The sequence below is a fragment of the Vicugna pacos genome, chromosome 14 (assembly GCF_048564905.1).
Source record: "Vicugna pacos chromosome 14, VicPac4, whole genome shotgun sequence".
In the NCBI taxonomy this organism is placed as follows: domain Eukaryota; kingdom Metazoa; phylum Chordata; class Mammalia; order Artiodactyla; family Camelidae; genus Vicugna; species Vicugna pacos.
In genome coordinates, this window is record NC_133000.1 from 13,927,638 (window position 1) to 13,939,156 (window position 11,519).

Consider the following 11,519-nt stretch of genomic DNA (forward strand, 5'->3'; position numbering starts at 1 on the left):
GCCGGACAGAGCGCCAATGTGGGAAAAGCTTTAAAACCCTACCTTAAGGAGATTAAATATGCTAAAACCAACTTCAAAATACTTTTTCAAAAATTGTTAAATTTTCACATGGGTCCTAGAAACCTCAAAATGAGTTGAATATTTTAAACGATACTAATTTGGGATGACCCCTTTTATGTAAAAGGCCTGCACCTCTGTCTTTTGGTCAGAAGTCACATAGCCTTTCTTTAGGTTACTAAAAAAAAATTCTACCTACAATGAAGTTGTATTTTTAAAATAACAAATAAATACATTGTCAGCTTAAATACACCTGGGGGACCTGATGTTAAATACCAATTTTCATGATTATTTCTCTACACATGCTGCAGCTGCCGTGGGGGTCCTTATTTCCCTCTTGCTGAAGCTGTCAACTCTTCAGTCTCTGCGTTTAATTGATGCATTACCCATCCCATTGCATCTCAGCCCTTGTTAGCATTTGAAGGTACTGTACCTGCCGTAAGTCCTTCTACATGGCTGCCGAGACTGACTCCTTTCAGTCATTGTGACTTTGTGAGTCAGAATAGTTTTTCCTGGGTCTTGAGGATGTGGTTTTTATATGTCTCCCAACTACTGAAACCATATTTGTAAATGAAGTATTAGTATTAAGATTTAAGTTTCATTATTTTCTTTTATAGGATCAACTACATACTGCACGCATGTTTTGGTTCTTATTGCACCAATAAGCGAATTCACAATGGAAGACAGTTCCCATTTTATGCTGAGAAGTCAACGGCTGTGCAGCTTTGCAGGGGGAGCTATTTGTCTGTCCCACATCAGCCCCAGGAACTTAGGTTCCTAGGGTTTGAGTATATCTGCTGTGTATAAACTGCTGTAGCAGTTTGCCATGGGTAGTAAAAGACAAGCTCTAAAGTCCAGATCCTCATGGTGGCGGTGACCTGCCTGATGTCTGGGTGGGGCTAAGGGACAACAGGGCAAAGAGGCACCACCTGCCCCCACCTCCCCACTCCCCCTGCCATCGCAGCCCGCTGTCCCTATGCTTTTTAATGACATATCCTCCAGTTCACGCATTCTCTTCAATTATGTCAAATCTGATGTTCAACCCATCCATGTAGTTTTAAATTTTATTGTGTTTTTATTTTTATAAAATTCTATTTTGTCTGCTTTATCATTTTTTATATTTTTTCTGTTCCTGCAGAGGCTCTCAAGTTTGTCTTTTATTTATTCAAGCATAGTAGGCATGATTAAAGACACTTCAGTAATTCCTGTGTCTAAGCCTGTGAATCTGTGCTGCTTCTGTTGGTTCTTTCCAGCTTCCTTGTGTCTAGTCATTTCTGACTGCATACCAGATATTTCAATTTTTTAAAAAGTAGGAATAACTTGAGACTTATAATTAGTGAAGGAAACCTCATCCAGACAGGATTTGTCATTACTTCTGCCAGGCATGGGGATGCTACCAGCTTGGGATCAACTTGAATCAAGTTCAAGGCTTGAGATTCACCAGATCACCCAGAAAAAAAGTTCAAGTGTAATTCCAAGTGAGGTCTGATCCATTCCTGGACCAGCCTTACTCTGTAGACCCATTAAGGTCCTAACTAATTGTGGGGAGAGTTTCTTGTTAGATCCGCATGGTGTTTACATTCACAGGAAAATGTTCTGGGACAGCCACATGTCCTCAGGGTGAAGATCTCTCTTTGTTTTTGCCCTTTTTTATTCCTGAATTACAATTTTCTCTTCAGTTTTTGTAATCCCCTATTGTCTTGTCAGCTCTTAGATTTAAAAGAATATATTTTGTCCCACATTTTTTGTTGTTAGGGTTGGTTTGAATAAGACAGCCCAGTGTTACTGGATGCATTTTGAAGGTAAACCTTGTAGGACTTTCTGACTGAGTGGGAGAGGTATGTAACAGAAAGAGGAGTCAAGGATGACTGGAAGGTTTTTGACTGGAGTTTTTGAGAACGGAGAAGACAATAGCTGTGTTGCAAATGACTGAAGAGGCAGCAGGCTGGAGGAAGGGTCAGGAACGTATTTAGGGACATGTTAAGGCCCCTGATAAGCACGCAGGTAGAGAACTTGAGAAGGCAGCTGCGTCTGTAAGCTGGAGTTCAGGGAGGAGGTTAAAGCTGGACATAGAACGTTTGGAGCCCTCAGTGTATACATATATTTACAGATGTGAGACTGGTTGAAATCGCCCAGGGAGTAGGTACAGATAGAGAGGAGGCCCAAAGACCCAACAGAGATTCAGGAAATATTATTTCTCTTCTTCTCCTGAAGCACTGTATATGTATGATGTATTGCCAGACATAAATATGGGAAGTTGTTTCCTTTTTTCACTAAAGACTAATACAATAAATGAAAAAATTTATCCCGAAAGAATTTGTCATCATGTCCTGTCACCCGACTTCCTTACTGTTCCCCAGCCTCCCCCCTGCCCATCCCCACCGCACTGCCTAGCCCGGGCTCTCAGTGTTTCTCAGCCACATTACCCCAGGGCCTCAGAGATGGTCTTCCTGGCTCTAGCCCTTCTTCTGTGTCCTCCAGGAGGCCCTGCCTCTGTTCAGGGCTACAGCGATCTTCTTACCGCCCTAGGGTGATGGCTGACTGCCCCATTTTGAAGTGGCCGTCGTAGTTCAGTGCTTATTAACATCATCTTTACAAATTTAGATGAACAAGACTATCCTCATGACTATGCTTGTTTTACAAACTGAGGGAACAAAGCACACTTTTGCCAAGAATATTTGAGTGAAAATAAAGCATTTGGGGCAATTATTTCCTATTCATTGCACATCATGTGGGCAATTAGGAAATCAGGACTGTGAATAAGAACAGGAACCTTTGTCAACTCCATGTCCTCTCACCACTCATATTTGTTCAGTACATACGTCCATTTCCAGAATAAGAGGGCCTGCGTTTTCCTGTCTCACAGTCAGAAGGAAAGGAATTGGTTACTCAGAGAAAATGCAAATCTCTGCGAAGAAGTTCTTTGAAAATAAGCTTACTTTCGTCTCCTAGGGATGAGTTGGATGTGGGCCTGAGTGAAGACAGGAGAGTAAAGTAGATGACCTTTCATTTTCCTTGACAATATTGATTTAATTCTGGAGTCTGTTTCTGCAATAATTCATCAGGGCAGAGGAATTATATTCCTTATATTCCTTTTCATCACTTTTGTTTAAAAGTCCAGTGATCCCTGCCACCTCCTCCTCCTCACTCTGTCTCTTTATTTCTTTTATCTTTTGGTCCACATGGAAGCTATGTCAAAATAAAAGACAAACATGAAATTATCAAAATAAAATGCTGGGAGTTTTTTTGTTGTTTTTTAAATTATAGTCAGTTTACGATGCTGTGTCAATTTCTGGTATATAGCATAATGTTCCAGTCATATATATATATATTATATATACATATATTCATTTTCATATTCTTTTTCATTATAGGTTACTACAAGATATTGAATATAGTTCCCTGTGCTGTACAGTATAAACTGGTTGTTTATCTATTTTATATATAGTAGTCAGTATCTGCAAATCTTGAACTTCCAATTTACCCCCTTCCCACCCCTTTTCCCCCACCAGTAACCATAAGTTTGTTTTCTATGTCTGTGAGTCTGTTTCTGTTTTGTAAATTAGTTCATTTGTGTCTTTTTTTTTTTTTTAGGTTTCACATATAAATGATCTCACCTAACATTTTTCTTTCTTTCTGGCTTACTTCACTTTGTGTGACAATCTCCAGATCCATCCATGTTGCTGCAAATGGTATTATTTTATTCTTGTTGGCTGAGTAGTATTCCATTCCATATATATATAAAGAAGTTATGGTATATATATATATATATATATATATATATATATATATATAGTGTATATATGGTGTATATATATACACCATATATATATATCTTCTTTATCCAGTCATCTGTAGGTAGATATTTAGGTTGTTTCCATTAAAATGCTTTTTAATGTAAGTCCTTCAGTAAAAGGGTTTATAACCAATGCTGATCCTTACTATAACTGAAATGCATTTAGTGCTTACTTGGGGCCAGACTCTGTGCTAAGTACTCTGCAGAGATGATGTCGTATAACCCTCACCACACCCTTGGAAGCAGGTAATTTTATTACCCTCATTTTAGAGATGAGGCATGGAGGAGGTAAGGAACTTGTTCAGTTAGTAAGGAAGCAGTTGGACTCCAGGGCCCTTGCATCTAACCTCTATGCTGTCAGTCTTAATGGATGGACATCTGCCCACAGTAATACTTCAATTGTAGTGAAGTCATATACTTTTCATACACTGGAGACCAGTAATGCAAAAACTTAGGTCAACATGAGATATAAAGGGTGCATACACACCTTGATTTCAAGAGGACTCATTCGCAACTCCCTTCCCTCTGAACTCCTTCACTGTTTCATATTCTTGGCTGTTTGGTCTCATCCCTTACCAATATGGTTTCCTGTCTCACATTCCTGAAATTCTGCAGCATACTCAACACTGATACTGATTTCAGTGGATACTCTGGCTTTTGGGGAATAGGAGCTGGGAGCAGAGCAGACTTTCCCTGCACTAGAGATTGGAGAACATGAGTGAAGTCTTGTGTAGGAGAGGAGTGGGGATCAGAGAGAGGGGTCTGTGAGTTAAGCCCTGGGAGTGGGAAGGGTAGAGCCCTCTTTGGGGAGTTCTGGATTTTGGAGAACAGTAATATTGTACCCTAATGTTTTACCATATGCCACTTTTTTTGTGTGATTCCATAAAATTTTCAGTGATAACCTCAGATGTGATGACATGCATAGAAATTAAGTAATTTGATTTCCAGTGAAAACTACTGAAAGGCTGAGTTCATCTTTCAGTTGATTTCAGCCTGGATAAGGAAACACAAGTCTGATAGACAAAAGATTTTTGCTCAGACAGTGGGAAGTTGACATTGCATCGGGAATGGCAATCCCCGATGTTGGCTTAGGTCAGGGTCTGCCCACGGGAGAGGCGACTGAAAAGGTATGGCAGTGCAGGTCTTTGGAAGTGAGGAAGTGAAGACACTGAGTCAGAACTCATTCATAACACCCCTCGCACTCTGATTATCACGGCTTACTCCCTACTGCTATCATTATAACAAACCAGTCACTGTTTTTGTGTGTTTTCCACTTATTACATCTATATAACATCAAAATGTCCAGGTAGAAAGTGAAAAACTGAGGATCCTCAAGATGGTTTGGGTAACACCAAGCATCCAGCTGTGGGAAGATAAAATGTCAAGGTGATTAACGAATCACCTTTATCAAGACATTTTGAAGTCAAGTAGAAATAGCCAGAAAGTGGATATTGGCAGATGATTTCCTAGAAATGAAATCTGAAGTTGGAATAGGTCATTGCATCTAGCCTGAGAGCCTACAGAAAATGGGTCTCTAGACTAGTCCCAAATTAAAGCTGGCCCAAAAGATGAAAGGCAGACAAGAGCCTGGGAAGCCTGTCAAAGGAAAGATTTTGAAAATTTAGGCAGCAAGAGATGAATGACAAGGCCACAGCTAAGATGAAATGGCCTCAGAAGTAAGACCTACATGGGAAGCAAAGGTCGAGAAAAAGAGGAGGAAAAAGCTCAGGATGGTTTAGTGGTGCAGGTCTGTGGGGAATATGCTTCTGAAAATAAAATAAAATGAGACATCAAAGAGGTCTTTACAAGTTTAAAGCCTTATTCTTACCTGTGGTTGAAGGTAGGGTATAAATTTTATTGGAGCGAAGTACAGATGAAGAACAAATCAAATTCAAGTGCACTACATAGCATTCTTAATGAAGTAGAAGAAATTGGAATTTTGGACAATAGAAATGGAGAGAAGAGGAACCAGTTCTATTGACCATGTTCTGTAGATGCTTCTGAGACACTACTGTGCATTGAATCATGTAAGGATCTTTGCTGCAGAGTTTGAGTCATTATGTCTGCAGTGGAGCAGGAGAGTCTGCATTGCTCAAAAGCTCCCAGGTGATGCCAGTACTGCTTGTCCTCAGACCAGACTGTAGGTGAGCAGGCTGTAGAGCAGAGGTTTCCACACTTGGACTCCCAAGAAGTCTCCCCAGGAAATACTGATAGGCAGCAAGCTTCCAGAACCAAATCTATTGAAAAACTTATTGGAACCTAATTAATGCAAGAAACAGAGGAATCGGCACAGTCATGAGCTTCTTCAAATCAAACCATTTTCCCCCAGAAGCATGTGGAAAACAATATTGTAGATGTTTCTATAAAATATCTAGAGCAGTCAACAAAAATTTGGGGTGGTGTGGTATGTGTTTAATAAATTGTACACCATTTGTTGTATAGATGTTGAAGGCTGGAGTGGATCACAGAGGACCTACAGACACACGAACATATTTGTAGCTTCATTGGTCCTATTTTTAACAGTTTGGGTAATAAATGTGGCCAGTAACTTCTAGGTATTTAAGGAGAGAGAGAGAGAACCTGGGTGTGTATGTGTGTGAATGTTGTGTTTGAAAGCGTGTGTGTGTGCGTGTGTGTGTGTATGCACTAGGAGCCCAGGGCCAAGAAATGCTGACATCCAGCCTGAGTGTCACATCTTGAGCTACATTCAGGTGGTGAAAATGTGATGGTCCTCAATCACCTGCTCTCTTCCGACTTCACTGGACTCTTCCTCCAATTTTTGTAGACTCTTGTATCTCTTTGGGACTCAACAGGATTCAGTCTCTGCTACGTCCGATTTTGCCCCTTTTAGTAAAACGTAATTAGATGCAAATACAAATCACAACTATTGTCAGAATTCAAATGAGTTCTGATGAGAATTAATATTTTCCAGTCATAGAAGTACTGATTCAGAGCACACAATAAGGCACAAATTCCAAATTAGGCAGAAACCACTCATTTCTCAAGCAGAAATAGCCATATTACATTCATCTTATAGGGATTAGAATTTTGCGATCCAGATACCAGAGCTTCATGCTATAAAGGATTTCTTATCCTCCCTCTCAAATCTTACCCTCCATAATGACAGTTGAATAAATGAATATGTGACCAAATTAATTGAATGCTGTTATCTTCACTTTACAGTTTTAATTTCAGATCTTTTCTCATTAACACCATCCAGGAAAGCATTATGTTAAACATACAACCATGATGTACTGTACGTATTAATCAGAATTTTTGTGTTTGCAAGTGACAAACTAAACTCACACCAATTTAAAACAAAGGAGAATGAACTTAACTGATTCATGCAACTGTAAAATTGAGGTACACTTTGGGTACAATTGGACCCAAAGAAATCAATTTTTATTCTGTATAAATTCTGTAAAATTTTATTTTTAGTCTGTATCTTCTTCTGTTTCCTTTTGAGTGTTGGCCTTATTCATTCCTATTGCAGACAGTTTTTTCCAGTCAAGGAAGGTGTCTCAGAGCAATTTGAACTTAATAGACTTTAGGACTCAGGATCCCTGTGGAAGAAAAAGAACCTTTCCCCATTTCCATGGCAGAAACACCCTTGGGAAGGTTGTGATTCCACCCATCTTTGAAACATCATTGTGGCCACAGTGAAGCCCTCTACTGGCCTCGCTTGGGTCACATGTCCATCTCTGTGACTGAAGTATGGTCAGCATTGTTTCCACCTTAACAACCTTGAGTGTAAGAAGGACGTTTCCCCTGGAGAAAGAGGTGATAGGCAGATTGATAATGTATTTCCCCTCCATTCCAGGTCTAGCTTGAATGGTAGGTGAGATGGGACCCCCGGGGGTGCTGTCAAGGACAAGAAGAGAAGTATCTGGAAGGGACTCAGGGAAATTTAATAGATGAGACATGTAAACAACAGAAGAGTCTCAAGTTAACATATATGTCCACATGTGCATAGTGAGATTTATATCTCTTGCTAGTGGACTTCAGACAAGCTATCAAGGTTAGAGTAACCTGTATTAGAAAATAAAAGTTATCTGGCTGCAGTGGGACTTCTTAGGAGATTTAACAAGCATGAAAGCATTTATTATTAAGTGAAGACATATTTCATAGTGATGCGTGATCTTGGATCTAAAATTAACCCCAAATATCTTTAAAGCGTGATTATCATGATTGTGTGTTTTGTCAGGAAATCAGCTGAGCGCTAGAGAGCTGAGCTGTCAGGTGTTAGAGTAGTTGATGAAAGCAACAAGCCAAAATGAAACTAAGAGTGAAGCCTTTCATCACCGGCTGTGATGGTGTAAGCAAGAGGCCAAAACCAGAGAAAGCACCTACTCCCTCCCACGCCCACTTTTCCCCAGGGAATGGCGCACCTGGCAGCTTCAAGCGGATCAGTGCATACATGGGGTCGTTTCACTGTTGAGGGAGCCCCACGCCCAGGTTTCCTGCACCCCTGTGGCTCTTATAGTTTTATAGATCATGTATAAACATGATCAGACTCATGTTTAACCTGGGGGCTGGAGGGAGGGAGGAAAGTGAGTGCTAGAAAGGGAAAAGTACTGGATATTGACTCACTTCAACATGATCCTTTGTCCTTTGTATTTTCTGCAAATTGGTGGTTGGATCCAAAGTCTTGATCAGGCACATGTTTAGTCCTCTCAGCAGGATTATGGGTGGTGCTGTGTTCTTTTCCCCCCAGCTAGCTGAAATATAATTGACATACATCACTGTGTACATTTAAGGTGTACAATGTGTTGATTTGATACACTTAATTATGGCAAAATGATTAGCACCATAACCTTGGTCAAATGCCTACATCACATCACATAATTACCATTTCTTTTTGTGGTTAAGAACATTTAAGGTCTACCCTCTTAGCAGCTTTGAAGTGTATAATACAGTATTATTAACTATAATCACTATGCTGTACATTAGATCCTTGAAAATTATTCATCTTGTAAGTGGAAGTTTGTACTTTTGGGGTGGTGCTGTGTTCTGTCTGGTCATTTCTTTTTGCCATGTCAGCAGCTGAGGAAGCTCAATGCCTAGATCCATTAATTCACTAAGATTTGGAAGCAGTTGATATTTTTGTTTCATCCCTTCTTGTGATGTATTTATTGTAGAACTTTTTATAAAGAGGCATTTCACTCACCTACGATTTAGTGACTGAGTGACACAGTTCATGCAGAAAGGCAGGATGAAAATTTTTCTCTTTCCCTTTGCTTGATTTTTAAGATGATAAGTTGGTTTCCTATCATTCTTTGAAGGTGAACAATCAGATTTTTAAAACACCGTTATGAACCCATTGATATAATGGACTTAGTCGATTGTAATTATCCTTTTGAATCTCAAACTGTTCCTCTTTGGCTGCTGGGAGCCTCTTCAAGTTGGTTTCTGAGTATTTCTGACATGACCCTGGTAGCCTTTGGGAGCTTCCTTGTCATCTGGTATTCCGGACTCATCTTTTCTGTTTCCTACTCTAGACCTGGAATCAGTCATTTTCCCCAATACATTTTAGGCTGTTTTGATGGCAAGGGTATTTATGACTGTACTCTGGGTGTTATTTCTTTCTAAACTTTTAGTAGGCAGAATCAATACGAAGCTCTGCATACTATATGCTACATAATCACATGAGTTCATACTGACTTTAAAAATTACCTGTTTCTATTTGATCATTTATTTCTTGCAGCATATTTGACATGTAACATTATAACAGTGTCAGGTGTACAGTAAGATTTGATACGTGTATATATTGCAGAATGATCACAGTAAGTCTAGTTAACATCCATCACCATACATAGTCATCAACATTTTTTTCTTGTGGTGAGACATGAGTTCATATTGATTTTTAATTCAAATTCAAATCTAAAAAGTATTAAAAATATTTTATATTACTTCTATATCTCATTTTTCCACACTGAGAATCCACGAATCTTGCTTCTCAAGGACCTGAGGAATGACAGAATTAAAAAATTTCATAAGTACTTATTTTCTTTTTCCCACATTATACACATAACAGTCTAAGTAATACTTCCATCACCAGTTTAATTTCCTTTTGTGTATGTGCTCACCATTCTTCTATACTTTTTTTGCAATTGTATCATGTCTACAATGTCGGAAATATAGATAATGTACGCTATTCTCTCTCCCTTTTATTCTTAATTTAGTTCCACAAGTAGATGTGTATTTAATATTCACCCCTCCTTATTTTGATATTTCTCCGATCACTTGAAATTCATTTTTCCACATATTTTTCAGTAAAGGCACATGGAAACAATGTTACCTAAGTTTTGCCATGTCAGTTTGTCTGTTGCCTTTATATTAGAAAGTAAGTTTAGCTGGTTATGTAATTATTGCTTCACAGTTTTCCTTGAGTATCTAAAATGTTACTCCCCTTTCTTCTGCCGCAAGCATTGATGTTCAAAATTCTAATGACAATATACTATTATTTCCCTTAAGTATTGCTTACTGGCTTTGCTTAGGTGACCATAGGATTTTTCCTTTTTCTTTAAAGCCTACTAATTTACTAGAACATGACTTAGTGGTGATCATTCTGGGTCCTCATTCTCAGCTACATGATATACTCCTACAATAGGTACTTTCAAAAAACTTTTTTTTCTTAATTTCAGGAAAGTTTCCTTGAATTAAATTTTCAAGTGTTTATTCTGTTTGCTTGTTTTAGGTTTCTTCTTTCAGGGTTCCTGCAACTATATAAAGAATCATCTTTGTCCATTTCAACATGTGTCACATGTTCTTGAGCTCTTTTTATCTCTACATTTGTTTTTAATTAAAAAATATTTTCTCTTTTTCACCTTGTTTCTCTTAATCCATCATTTTTGTTGTGCTTATTTGCCTTGTGTTCCTTCTATTTTAGTCTTGATTTCAGAAATGAATTTTTATTTTATTTTTCTTTCTTTCCTGAGTCTTATTACCTCATTTCTGAGCTGAAGTATTCTGTTGGCCCTATCAAGTAAAAGCGAACTGCAGCAAGATGTCATTTGGAAAAGACACATAGGAAGAAACTGATCTGCTTCAAAGGAGATCAAAATATTGAAAGAGACTTATTTAAAACAGATGAGAGCACATCACTTCCAAGGCAGGTTTAAGTCCCTATGTCTCTCATGAAGCTCATTTTCACCCATACGTCTCCATTCATTAGGGGCTCAGGAGATAGATAAACAAATTATATAAGAGAGAGAAGCTATGTTTTCTTACACATCTCAGTAATTTCTGTAAAATTTTGATCCTACTAACCTAGGGCAGTCTCTATTCTAGAAAAAAATAAAGAAGGGATCTATACACAGTCTCCTCCTTCTGATGCCAGCCCAAATATCTGCACTGAGAGTAAAGGGAGAAAGTAGAAATCTGAATTACTTTGGGTTCATTTCTATTTTACCAGTCAGTCTAAATTTTCTATATCTTATTTTGGAATTATGCTTCTCCTAATACAGATAAAAATATGTAGCAATAGGAGTGATTGTGGATTGGAGGTAGTTTTCGGGGAGATCTTAACAGTTCAACATTACTAAAGAAAGGATATCTTTTTCTGAATTACTCTCTACAAAGCACCAAGAGAATATTATTGCTGGAAGAAATGAGATAAATTAAGGAGCAGAGTAAGAAACATAATAAAGCAAATGCATTTTGTATT

At 38.5% G+C, this 11,519-nt stretch overlaps 1 pseudogene; it reads right to left on the reverse strand.

Moving 5' to 3' along the window:
• Nucleotides 1-345: 345 nt before the first annotated feature.
• Nucleotides 346-923, reverse strand: LOC102525308 (PRELI domain containing protein 3B-like; annotated as a pseudogene).
• Nucleotides 924-11,519: the final 10,596 nt, after the last annotated feature.